General features: G+C 39.4%; 1 long non-coding RNA gene across 1 annotated transcript; it reads left to right on the forward strand.

Annotated features, from left to right (window-relative positions):
• The first annotated feature begins 4,792 nt into the window (after positions 1–4,792).
• On the forward strand, positions 4,793–13,066 carry LOC124877562. The gene is made up of 3 exons (XR_007040564.1): positions 4,793–4,853; positions 12,198–12,338; positions 12,469–13,066. It is a non-coding gene; the product is annotated as an uncharacterized LOC124877562 (long non-coding RNA).
• The last annotated feature ends 468 nt before the right edge of the window (positions 13,067–13,534 follow it).

The raw sequence follows: 13,534 nt of genomic DNA on the forward strand, positions 1-13,534 counted from the left end.
ACAAGATTTAAAAAAAAAATGGTATCTATGGTTCAGATTTAATAAATACATTCACAATTAAATGAACACAATACTCTGACCCTTTTTGATGCCTACACTACACAGAAAGAGACCAATCGAGGTATGGAGATTAAAAGAGATTAAAATAAGCACTAGAACTAATGAAATTAGCACAAATTAGAAGAATAGGAACTAATACAAACTAGTGACCCCACTCTTAAATATAATAAGGACTTACGGCATTAGAAAATATAGATAGATCTAAATAAAGCTAGATTAGAATAGAACATTCAGAGCCGTTATAATCTTGCTGACGAATATCACAAACATTGTTATGAAACCAGATGATTACAAGAGAGCAGCTTTATCATGGCCAAACAGAAACATTTGCTGGGCACATCCAATGGCCTTCAACCTGATTTTGACTTTATTTAACCCTATCATGACACATATTATGTATGGAAAGGAATAAAAGGTATAATTGGCAGCACTGACACCTGATTATTTCAAGAGTAACCACTTGAGATGCACCATCTCATTTTTGACAGGGTCCTTGCAGAACAGAAGACGTTCTGTAAAACGAATCAAACACATATGAAAAAATCACACAGGAGTACCCACAACGTTCTCAAGAATACACACGCACACAAACACACACTCTCACAACCACATAGTCACACGCAACCAAAATCACAACCACCAGCATAGCAACTGCATGACACACATCACAAGACACAAAATAAGACAACATACACATACAGAGTTCATGCTCATATCTCTGTGAGGATTAAGTCCAGAATAAATGAACCTTTATTCTTACTGAAAGCAAGAGAAAGATGTTTTACAATAAAGTAAATATGAATAACAGTGATACAGTAAGTAAGTGAGGCAAAGTATTCCAAGCTGATGAAGCTTTAAACTGAAATGCAAAACGTCTTATTTTCCTAATTCTTGGTGTAAAACACAAAAAGATTTGCTCCTAATGGCAAGGATCTGGCTGATATTCCCACTCCTGCCCCCAATGATGACTGCAGTTTCCACCTTAATCTCTGAGAGTCAGGCTCCAGCTTCTAAGGATCCAGAGAAGTCCATTTCGGCAGTTGCCACATTTGTTGCTTCTTCCTCTTCCTGCTGTAAGCGACGCTGTCATCGACATGTTCCTGCTCCTGCTCCAAAAGGTCCAGCTGGTGCCTCCTATTTTTCCTCGGAGGGTCACACCGAAGCATCCTTCCCTGTTCCAAGGGGTCAAACCACGCCTCCTCACCTCTTCTAGAGGTTCTGGTAAGGGCCTTCCTCCTTTCCCCAGCATCTTCGACTTTGCTTCCTGCTACCAAGCAGGCTTCACGTCACAGGTCACCGCACAAACTCAGGATTCCCTGCCGTTCTCCACTGTTCTTTCAGTGCCCTCAACCTCTTCTGACCAGCCGTCATCATCATTACCATCACCAGCATGCTCTCCTGCTCCTGAGGGAATCGAAGACGGACTGCCTTTTGGTCTCCACAACAAGGGTGTCCAGGAGGACCCGCCTCGTGTTCCTGACCTCCATGACGAGGGCGTCCAGGTAGATCCACCTCTGTCTCCAGACCCTCAACAACAATTCCACCACAGACCTTCTAAGCTCCATTAAAGATCCTCTTGGCTCCACCACAAATCTTCTGTGCTCCACTGCAGATCATCTGGGCTCTGTCATGGGTTCTTCTGACGCTCTTATGGCTCTTCAAAGGTTCCCAGCACTGTTCTCCAGAGGGTTCAACGACTTTAGAGAAAAACAAGCCTAAAGTCGCTTATAATAAGCGGACTTGGCAACACTGCTATCTGTACGTAAAGGGCTCTTCATAACCAACTATATGCATGACTCCAAAGGATATGCAAGGGAAAGTGTACAGGGTCATGCCATTAATTTCTTTGACTATGTTGTATGATCCTGTTCACAAAAATATTTTTCAATCAGTTTGCTGAATTGACACATGGGTTGCACCATGGGCAATAAGAAGGGATAGGTTTGCCTTAATAAAAATAAAACACACTGGTTTACAAGGGTTTTAGAAGCTCTAGTGAAAAGGAATGAAGATTATAGGAAAAAGGTTCATTATGCCCCTAGTGAGCACTAATTGAGATTATGAGAGTAAAATAGACTTTGTATTTTGATTATATAACTGGTGAGCAGCTCCTCAAGGCCACATCCTGAAAAATCAAAATTCATTGAACTGTCTTAGTGCAATCATTTTTGGTAAATCATTGGAGGTGTAGTTTTTCTTGACAAAAAAAAAAAAATACACCTTGACATTTTTTTTGTCAAGAAAAAATACACCTCCACAAATTAGACCATTTGAAATTCGTTTTGGCTGTTCTGAAACTATGGGAAGAAGACCTGTACTCAGGCCATTCTCAAACATCATATGTCCCAGTACTGTAAAGGTTTGTCTGCAACCTTATATCAAGCTACTCTCCAGGTGCGAGCTTTCTCCTATTAACATGATCTAGTCATCTACACCCATGGCAGCCAGGCTGATGGACCAGCTGAAGAGGGAATTTGGAGGGTCCAAGCACCGTTAGGGGCTTTTCTAAAGTGCTGCTGTTGACTCAAACAGACGTCAAAGTCACAAAAAAGCAGCCTAGATCCACAAGAGCCACTATAAGAGGGTTCCAGAATCTAGATGACTTCTGTCCAAGCTGACATCAACTATGTCAATGGGGACAACGAAAAATGAGTAGAGAACAATGCACTCTGTCGATATGTCAAGTGCTTGAACCTCTGACAGAGGAAGGCCACAGAGCAGTCTACAGATCACCCCACTGAAGGATGACTACACCCACTGTAAAATTGTTCCTGATCATGTGAATAACTCCGCAACAAACAGGTTTGTCAACATCTTGTGAATGAGAATGACCGAGAATCTCACCAAGGCTCTCATTCAAGAACTTCAGTGAAGATTAGACCGACACTGTTCTTACAGGGACATAATAATCCTCCTCGGCAGTGATAGACTAACCAGTGTTCCTGGTTTAAAACATGAAGGAAAAACACACTTTCCCCTGGTCTAAGTATGTACTAAAAGTGGCCATATAAGCTTCTCTGGCTGGAAAAGCATAGTGTTTATTGTTTCAATGTTCATTATTGTTGGGATTATGAATCTGAGAATATTGTTTAATATTCATATTTTATCAAATAATATTTTGGTCTGTTAAGGGTTGTCCTGTGAATACCAGCCCAGTAAGGCAATGGTATTAGGACAAAATAGAAAGGTGTGAGACGAGCTCTGACATTATTGAACAGCAAAACTCTGCACATATATGGAATGAATTCACACCATTTCTTAAAATACAAGAATTTATTAACAAAAATAAGTCAACTCAAAGTCAAACATATTTCAATCAACAAACTCTTTACTATGCTAAAACAATCCAACTAAACTACCAAGCAGAATTAAAGAATATGGAAGATTAATGGGCTATGTACAATATAAACAAGTTGATTAAAGATGATTGAAAATTATGACCAAAAGAGTGATGCAACATTACCATGCAATGTTTATGTCTGAGAACCAAGGATTATCTTGAAGAATCTGGAAATGAAGTTAAGTTAGTCTTGGAACCAACTTAGGAAATAATCAGCAAACGTTTAGACAACCATTCACAATGCAAGATCAGATAAAATATTATTTTAATAAAATAATGTTTTAAGAATGATCTGCTGAATAAAACCAACCTTCTGGATGACTAATTCTCAACGGTGTCTCATTAGCTGCCTTTATTTCTTAAAATAATATTTAAAGAAATATTATTAAGGGAGTATTTTGGAAAAGAGCCAAATCTTTCTGGAGAAATTGGGCTTAATGGTTTTTACTTAGTTATCAAATTTAGTAAAATGATGTTTAGGGACTATTATTCACTAGCTTGAAAACTAACAACCTTTCTGTTAAATACTCATTAGTAGCAAGCACGTCTTCTTACCGGTTAGCAGTTGAGCTAACAAAAGAAGCTGATAGCTTAGCACCAGAATCAAACACTTACCTTTAAAATACCAGGGTTAATAAAAGGGTTAAAATGCATAAGTGCAGATGGCGCGTTATGGCTGATCTTCTGTGTTTAAAATCACCCTTTAAATAAAGTTTGTTTTATCTTTAAAAACACACAAAGAACACAAAACTGAACATGTGTGCTGCAGATAGTCTGCTAGCACTAAGATAGCTGGGTTCAACACAAACAAAACCAAACTTCATAAAATGAAAAATGTTTAGATCATTTCAATCTAAATCTTTCTATTTCTCTGTTCTGCCCAAACCTAACCTCTGACCATGCTGAGGAAAAGCTGTCCGGGGCGGCGAAGTTTGAAGAAACCATCCACAATGAACAATGGTGAGCTACAGCTAACCTCCTTAGCTGTGGATGAAAGACGGCTCGTTGTGTCCCCCCACCACACTGCACGTTACCGTAACCACGGTGATGCGGTCTCTGCTGTCTTCCTTCCAGACTGGGAGACCGCGTCTCTGCAGGGGCTTCTCTGGAACACCGTTTGCTTCTGCAGGCCTCAGAGAGAAAGTCAGGCAATGCTTATACCTTAATTTCCCCTTTTTATGAATGAATACTGGGTACACAAACAGTTATTCACCCGTACTTAACTGGTGTATATGATTGTGTGATCTTATGACACTCTTGGATCCAGTTGAAGAGTTATGTCCTTTTGCCAGCAAAGAGACAATAGTGCGCTGCCTCCCCTATCCGGTCCCTCTGGAGGCCTTGTGGAAGAGGTCGGCTTGTTGGAAAGGGGGTGCTTTTATTTGGCCAGTGATGTCACAAGAAGTCCGCAGTTACCCTGTTTCCTGGCTGTGCCGGAAGTGGGTTAAGGAAGGTTTGTACTGGCCTTTCACGTTGTAACTCATGGCTGTGGTCCCAACATTATTATATGATGTATTGTCATGGCGATGGGTAACTGATGATCAACCTCCTCTTAATCATGCCTTTATGCCTTTTGTTTTGACAATCGGATGAAATGATGAACAAAAAAATCTTGTATTATGTTTTCTACATTTCTGTGCAAAGATTATTCATGTAAGTTGATACATATATGTTATGGTTATGGTGCCTTCTTGCTAGAATCTTGCCCTATAGATGGCATTACTCCTTTACTCTATTTAAAAGACTATTAGCTAATAAATTTTTGTTTTTGTTTCAACTAACAAATAATAGATGATGAGCAGCATTGGATCCACAAGCAGGAAATGTTTAAAACATTATTTTAGATTTAATTTTTATCAACCTGCATCTGGCCAGAGTTGTTGCTTTACAACTGCATGATTAATTTACAATAACTACAAAACACTGATTAGCATATTTATATTTCCTTTTATTACCATCAGGTAAATCCATATCAGATAACTACAGAGAAATGCTTTTAGTAAAAAATTGTATTTATTAGATTAAAAAACACATAATCAGTACAGAAATAGAAGGACTTAATACCTTCACTGTCTAATCATAAGCAAATATTTATATAAAGCAGAAGATAAGCAACAGTGACGTGTGATGGGGTTCATGACTGACGAGGCACAGACTACTCTGGAGTCTCTAGGGACTTGATAAAGCGCTACACAAGTTCAGGCCATTTACCATTTTATAGAGCATGTACAGGTCCTTCTCAAAATATTAGCATATTGTGATAAAGTTAATTATTTTCCATGTCATGATGAAAATGTAACATTCATATATTTTAGATTCATTGCACACTAACTGAAATATTTCAGGTCTTTTATTGTCTTAATACAGATGATTTTGGCATACAGCTCATGAAAACCCAAAATTCCTATCTCACACAATTAGCATATTTCATCCGACCAATAAAAGAAAAGTGTTTTTAATACAAAAAACATCAACCTTCAAATAATCATGTACAGTTATGCACTCAATACTTGGTCTGGAATCCTTTTGCAGAAATGACTGCTTCAATGCGGCGTGGCATGGAGGCAATCAGCCTGTGGCACTGCTGAGGTCTTATGGAGGCCCAGGATGCTTCGATAGCGGCCTTTAGCTCATCCAGAGTGTTGGGTCTTGAGTCTCTCAACGTTCTCTTCACAATATCCCACAGATTCTCTATGGGGTTCAGGTCAGGAGAGTTGGCAGGCCAATTGAGCACAGTGATACCATGGTCAGTAAACCATTTACCAGTGGTTTTGGCACTGTGAGCAGGTGCCAGGTCGTGCTGAAAAATGAAATCTTCATATCCATAAAGCTTTTCAGCAAATGGAAGCATGAAGTGCTCCAAAATCTCCTGATATCTAGCTGCATTGACCCTGCCCTTGATAAAACACAGTGGACCAACACCAGCAGCTGACACGGCACCCCAGACCATCACTGACTGTGGGTACTTGACACTGGACTTCTGGCATTTTGGCATTTCCTTCTCCCCAGTCTTCCTCCAGACTCTGGCACCTTGATTTCCGAATGACATGCAGAATTTGCTTTCATCCGAAAAAAGTACTTTGGACCACTGAGCAACAGTCCAGTGCTGCTTCTCTGTAGCCCAGGTCTGGGGAATGCGGCACCTGTAGCCCATTTCCTGCACACGCCTGTGCACGGTGGCTCTGGATGTTTCTACTCCAGACTCAGTCCACTGCTTCCGAAGGTCCCCCAAGGTCTGGAATCGGCCCTTCTCCAAAATCTTCATCAGGGTCCGGTCACCTCTTCTCGTTTAGGTGTTTAGAGTTAACTCGTTGATTCAGATGATTAGGTTCATAGCTTGTTTAGAGACCCTTTTAATGATATGCTAATTTTGTGAGATAGGAATTTTGGGTTTTCATGAGCTGTATGCCAAAATCATCTGTATTAAGACAATAAAAGACCTGAAATATTTCAGTTAGTGTGCAATGAATCTAAAATATATGAATGTTAAATTTTCATCATGACATTATGGAAAATAATGAACTTTATCACAATATGCTAATATTTTGAGAAGGACCTGTATAGGCAGTGCAAACTGTTTTATATGATTGATCGCCCACAGGGATGCCAATTTTGTTGTACAATTAAGATTGTTTGGCTATTAGCAACTGTTAATAAATGTAATTGGTAGTTAGCAATAATTAAGAAATTACCAATATGGTTAAAATATAGAAATTTAATCAGACTTCTTGTTTCAGGAACGATGACATTTTTTCCCTCTGGGTTGAAACATACTGTTGTGGCAAAATTCATAAGAGCTCAATGGTTGTCACTCAAATCAGTTTTATTATAACCTTGACAAGGGAGAACAGTTTTACAGCAATAAGACAAGTGTTCAAGAGTTAAGCTGTATCTGTTCTGACTAGACAAAGTAAGAGAACTCTCTTATAACTGCAGCCGTGTTCAAGGTAATCCCCATGAAAACAGGGGTCACTTAGAAGAGACAGAGGTGAAGCCTTTTGTAATTTTTACCTTCAGCACTAATTCATGCAATGGGAATGGGAATTAATACTTTTATCAGGTTATGTATTAGGTCAATAACCAAGGCACTAAAAAAGTTTTCTCAACAATACCTTGCGAGCAGATTTTTCTGCAAGTGTTGAGTTTGTCAAGAAACACTTAGATTTTGACCGCTAGCGGAAAATGATTTTTCAAAGATGGCGCAAATATTTGAAGGTCTCTGCCTGATTCATTAGTTTGTACTTTTTTCCTTCACAGGATGTTTCATGGGTAACTATGTGAAACATGCTTGCTGAAGTACACAGTATGAACTAAGGTTCACAGATGACTGTTGAAGTTTTTCACTTATGTACGAATCCCAGTCTTGTATTCATTAGTTTTTACATCTTATTGGTCAATCTATTACAATACATTTTTGCAATATATAAGTCTATATTCTTTTAACTACAAGTGTGGTTCAGTAAGAAGATGTTAGACCTATCATTTGGCTTCTACAGGTCCTTCTCAAAATATTAGCATATTGTGATAAAGTTCATTATTTTCCATAATGTAATGATGAAAATTTAACATTCATATATTTTAGATTCATTGCACACTAACTGAAATATTTCAGGTCTTTTATTGTCTTAATACGGATGATTTTGGCGTACAGCTCATGAAAACCCAAAATTCCTATCTCACAAAATTAGCATATCATTAAAAGGGTCTCTAAACGAGCTATGAACCTAATCATCTGAATCAACGAGTTAACTCTAAACACCTGCAAAAGATTCCTGAGGCCTTTAAAACTCCCAGCCTGGTTCATCACTCAAAACCCCAATCATGGGTAAGACTGCCGACCTGACTGCTGTCCAGAAGGCCACTATTGACACCCTCAAGCAAGAGGGTAAGACACAGAAAGAAATTTCTGAACGAATAGGCTGTTTCCAGAGTGCTGTATCAAGGCACCTCAGTGGGAAGTCTGTGGGAAGGAAAAAGTGTGGCAGAAAACGCTGCACAACGAGAAGAGGTGACCGGACCGTGAGGAAGATTGTGGAGAAGGGCCGATTCCAGACCTTGGGGGACCTGCGGAAGCAGTGGACTGAGTCTGGAGTAGAAACATCCAGAGCCACCGTGCACAGGCGTGTGCAGGAAATGGGCTACAGGTGCCGCATTCCCCAGGTCAAGCCACTTTTGAACCAGAAACAGCGGCAGAAGCGCCTGACCTGGGCTACAGAGAAGCAGCACTGGACTGTTGCTCAGTGGTCCAAAGAACTTTTTTCGGATGAAAGCAAATTCTGCATGTCATTTGGAAATCAAGGTGCCAGAGTCTGGAGGAAGACTGGGGAGAAGGAAATGCCAAAATGCCAGACGTCCAGTGTCAAGTACCCACAGTCAGTGATGGTCTGGGGTGCCGTGTCAGCTGCTGGTGTTGGTCCACTGTGTTTTATCAAGGGCAGGGTCAATGCAGCTAGCTATCAGGAGATTTTGGAGCACTTCATGCTTCCATCTGCTGAAAAGCTTTATGGAGATGAAGATTTCATTTTTCAGCACGACCTGGCACTTGCTCACAGTGCCAAAACCACTGGTAAATGGTTTACTGACCATGGTATCACTGTGCTCAATTGGCCTGCCAACTCTCCTGACCTGAACCCCATAGAGAATCTGTGGGATATTGTGAAGAGAACGTTGAGAGACTCAAGACCCAACACTCTGGATGAGATAAAGGCCGCTATTGAAGCATCCTGGGCCTCCATAAGACCTCAGCAGTGCCACAGGCTGATTGCCTCCATGCCACGCCGCATTGAAGCAGTCATTTCTGCCAAAGGATTCCTGACCAAGTATTGAGTGCATAACTGTACATGATTATTTGAAGGTTGATGTTTTTTGTATTAAAAACACTTTTCTTTTATTGGTCGGATGAAATATGCTAATTTTGTGAGATAGGAATTTTGGGTTTTCATGAGCTGTATGCCAAAATCATCCGTATTAAGACAATAAAAGACCTGAAATATTTCAGTTAGTGTGCAATGAATCTAAAATATATGAATGTTAAATTTTCATCATTACATTATGGAAAATAATGAACTTTATCACAATATGCTAATATTTTGAGAAGGACCTGTAGAAGCCAAATGATAGGTCTAACATCTTCTTACTGAACCACACTTGTAGTTAAAAGAATATAGACTTATATATTGCAAAAATGTATTGTAATAGATTAACCAATAAGATGTAAAAACTAATGAATACAAGACTGGGATTCGTACATAAGTGAAAAACTTCAACAGTCATCTGTGAACCTTAGTTCATACTGTGTACTTCAGCAAGCATGTTTCACATAGTTACCCATGAAACATCCTGTGAAGGAAAAAAGTACAAACTAATGAATCAGGCAGAGACCTTCAAATATTTGCGCCATCTTTGAAAAATCATTTTCCGCTAGCGGTCAAAATCTAAGTGTTTCTTGACAAACTCAACACTTGCAGAAAAATCTGCTCGCAAGGTATTGTTGAGAAAACTTTTTTAGTGCCTTGGTTATTGACCTAATACATAACCTGATAAAAGTATTAATTCCCATTCCCATTGCATGAATTAGTGCTGAAGGTAAAAATTACAAAAGGCTTCACCTCTGTCTCTTCTAAGTGACCCCTGTTTTCATGGGGATTACCTTGAACACGGCTGCAGTTATAAGAGAGTTCTCTTACTTTGTCTAGTCAGAACAGATACAGCTTAACTCTTGAACACTTGTCTTATTGCTGTAAAACTGTTCTCCCTTGTCAAGGTTATAATAAAACTGATTTGAGTGACAACCTTTGAGCTCTTATGAATTTTGCCACAACAGTATGTTTCAACCCAGAGGGAAAAAATTTCATCGTTCCTGAAACAAGAAGTCTGATTAAATTTCTATATTTAAACCATATTGGTAATTTCTTAATTATTGCTAACTACCAATTACATTTATTAACAGTTGCTAATAGCCAAACAATCTTAATTGCACAACAAAATTGGCATCCCTGTGGGCGATCAATCATATAAAACAGTTTGCACTGCCTATACAGGTCCTTCTCAAAATATTAGCATATTGTGATAAAGTTCATTATTTTCCATAATGTCATGATGAAAATTTAACATTCATATATTTTAGATTCATTGCACACTAACTGAAATATTTCAGGTCTTTTATTGTCTTAATACGGATGATTTTGGCATACAGCTCATGAAAACCCAAATTTCCTATCTCACAAAATTAGCATATCATTAAAAGGGTCTCTAAACGAGCTATGAACCTAATCATCTGAATCAACGAGCTAACTCTAAACACCTGCAAAAGATTCCTGAGGCCTTTAAAACTCCCAGCCTGGTTCATCACTCAAAACCCCAATCATGGGTAAGACTGCCGACCTGACTGCTGTCCAGAAGGCCACTATTGACACCCTCAAGCAAGAGGGTAAGACACAGAAAGAAATTTCTGAACGAATAGGCTGTTCCCAGAGTGCTGTATCAAGGCACCTCAGTGGGATGTCTGTGGGAAGGAAAAAGTGTGGCAGAAAACGCTGCACAACGAGAAGAGGTGACCGGACCCTGAGGAAGATTGTGGAGAAGGGCCGATTCCAGACCTTGGGGGACCTGCGGAAGCAGTGGACTGAGTCTGGAGTAGAAACATCCAGAGCCACCGTGCACAGGTGTGTGCAGGAAATGGGCTACAGGTGCCGCATTCCCCAGACCTGGGCTACAGAGAAGCAGCACTGGACTGTTGCTCAGTGGTCCAAAGTACTTTTTTCGGATGAAAGCAAATTCTGCATGTCATTCGGAAATCAAGGTGCCAGAGTCTGGAGGAAAACTGGGGAGAAGGAAATGCCAAAATGCCAGAAGTCCAGTGTCAAGTACCCACAGTCAGTGATGGTCTGGGGTGCCGTGTCAGCTGCTGGTGTTGGTCCACTGTGTTTTATCAAGGGCAGGGTCAGCAGTGCCACAGGGTGATTGCCTCCATGCCACGCCGCATTGAAGCAGTCATTTCTGCAAAAGGATTCCCGACCAAGTATTGAGTGCATAACTGTACATGATTATTTGAAGGTTGACGTTTTTTGTATTAAAAACACTTTTCTTTTATTGGTCGGATGAAATATGCTCATTTTGTGAGATAGGAATTTTGGGTTTTCATGAGCTGTATGCCAAAATCATCCGTATTAAGACAATAAAAGACCTGAAATATTTCAGTTAATGTGCAATGAATCTAAAATATATGAATGTTACATTTTCATCATGACATTATGGAAAATAATTAACTTTATCACAATATGCTAATATTTTGAGAAGGACCTGTACTGCACCAACTACACTAACTGGCTGTAAATAGGCAAAACAGAGCAGCCCTGGTAAAAGTCATGACAGGAGAGAAGAAGGTAAGAAAAGGAAAAAAAACTAAAGTCTGAAGAGAGAAGTTAATGCATTACTGTAAAATCACCTCAGTACCTAAAATGCAGGAAGTGGAAAATCAGATGTAAGAGCATGCTTTTTTCATTTATAACAGGCAGGATACATGCAACAGCTTTAGATTTACAGAGCATACTTTTTTTTTGCAATTCTCTAAACATTAAAAAAGTATTTATATTATTTCTGACTATTTCTATTCGTCAAAATAAGTGAAAACCTTTGGATGGATCAGAATGGAGAAACAGACAGTTTAGGGCTGAACAGCTGAGACTGATGTAGTGTTTTTCACATTTAAACATTACTACAGACAGGTATGGACGTCCTATTCATTTTTGAGGAGCTGCAAAGTAATGGTGACTATTTATGCCCTGCCTTTATGTAGATACACGTTGACTGATCGACCTGTGCTGACTGCAGAGTTCACGGAACGTCTAAAAAAAATCTTCCTCAAAGTTTAACAGGTCTGAACAGAGTCCTGTACAGACGACTGATAAGCACCCATGGAACACATCGCATAAATCAGGTCAGATTTATTCCTCCCTCTTACAATAAAATCTGATTTTTCAGTTGTAAATATTTTAAAACGCATATCATTAGTATGGTTTTTGTCTATGAATAAAATGCTGAGTTTAATAAAAATCTTTGTTTCTTAGGTTAAGCTTGGTGGTAAAGTGAGGCAAGTCAACACTTTCAGTTCCTGCCTGGCTGCTTTACAGGGTCAGAGCTGAAAAACTGCCTAAATAACAAATTTCGTAAGAATCTTGGTTTTCTGTCTGCGGTTTCCACTGACACTTGTGATAAAGTCTTAAAAAGAGATGATTTGGACATTTACCAAACAACCCCGAAACTCAGGACTGAAGTTATTGGTGGGGAGCTGTACCTTCCTGAAGCCCAACACTCACAGGGACGATTAGAAGCATACAGAAGTTGGAAGAACAGCCACCCTTTGCATTTTTTGGTTAAGGATGAGCTGATCAGAGCTCACCTAGCAAGTGTTATAACAGACTACATTAAAGAAAACCAGCTAATGGAGCACCACAAGAGCTGCACCCAAACACCTCATTTTAGACTCGCTGCCCCCTAAAGACAGGAAGAAGAACTAACAGTGGAGGTCCACAAGGCAACAGGTCTGTGGGGGGGATGGTTTCACACAAACTGATGGTTTTGTAAAGATCATTTATGGCAACCAGTGTGAGGAAACTCCAGTAGAGCAGTCCAATAACCCAGTCTGGAATAAAACAATTGAGCTAGGTTTTGTAGAAGTGAAGCTTGAGGTCTGGGATGTCGACTTGTTTAACAATGATTTATTAGGGAGATGTGTTCTCAATACTACCAAAGGAAATCATCCTCAAAGCTGTCAGCTGGACTATGGAGTTTTTTATTTCACCTACAAAATTACCTGTGACACCAATTTGACAAGACTGAAGTGTGAGAAATATTCCCCTACTTCTAAGTAGACTATTAAATTTAAACGTCTTAATTTAGGTTTCCATATGTCACTTTTGTGACTTATTTTCTAAGCATTAAGACAAAATTGAAAAGCATCAAGTCATAATTGTTAACATCTGTAGCCATCTTTTAGAAACCTTTTATCATTAGCAGGTTAATAATCCAGATAAGACTGAAATGAATTGTTCTATTCTGTAGGAAATGTTTTGTAATCGCTCCATATACAATAGTTCTTCAGCTTTTAAAAACTTACCAAACTCTCATTTTCTG

The sequence above is a fragment of the Girardinichthys multiradiatus genome, chromosome 12, assembly GCF_021462225.1.
Source record: "Girardinichthys multiradiatus isolate DD_20200921_A chromosome 12, DD_fGirMul_XY1, whole genome shotgun sequence".
NCBI lineage: Eukaryota > Metazoa > Chordata > Actinopteri > Cyprinodontiformes > Goodeidae > Girardinichthys > Girardinichthys multiradiatus.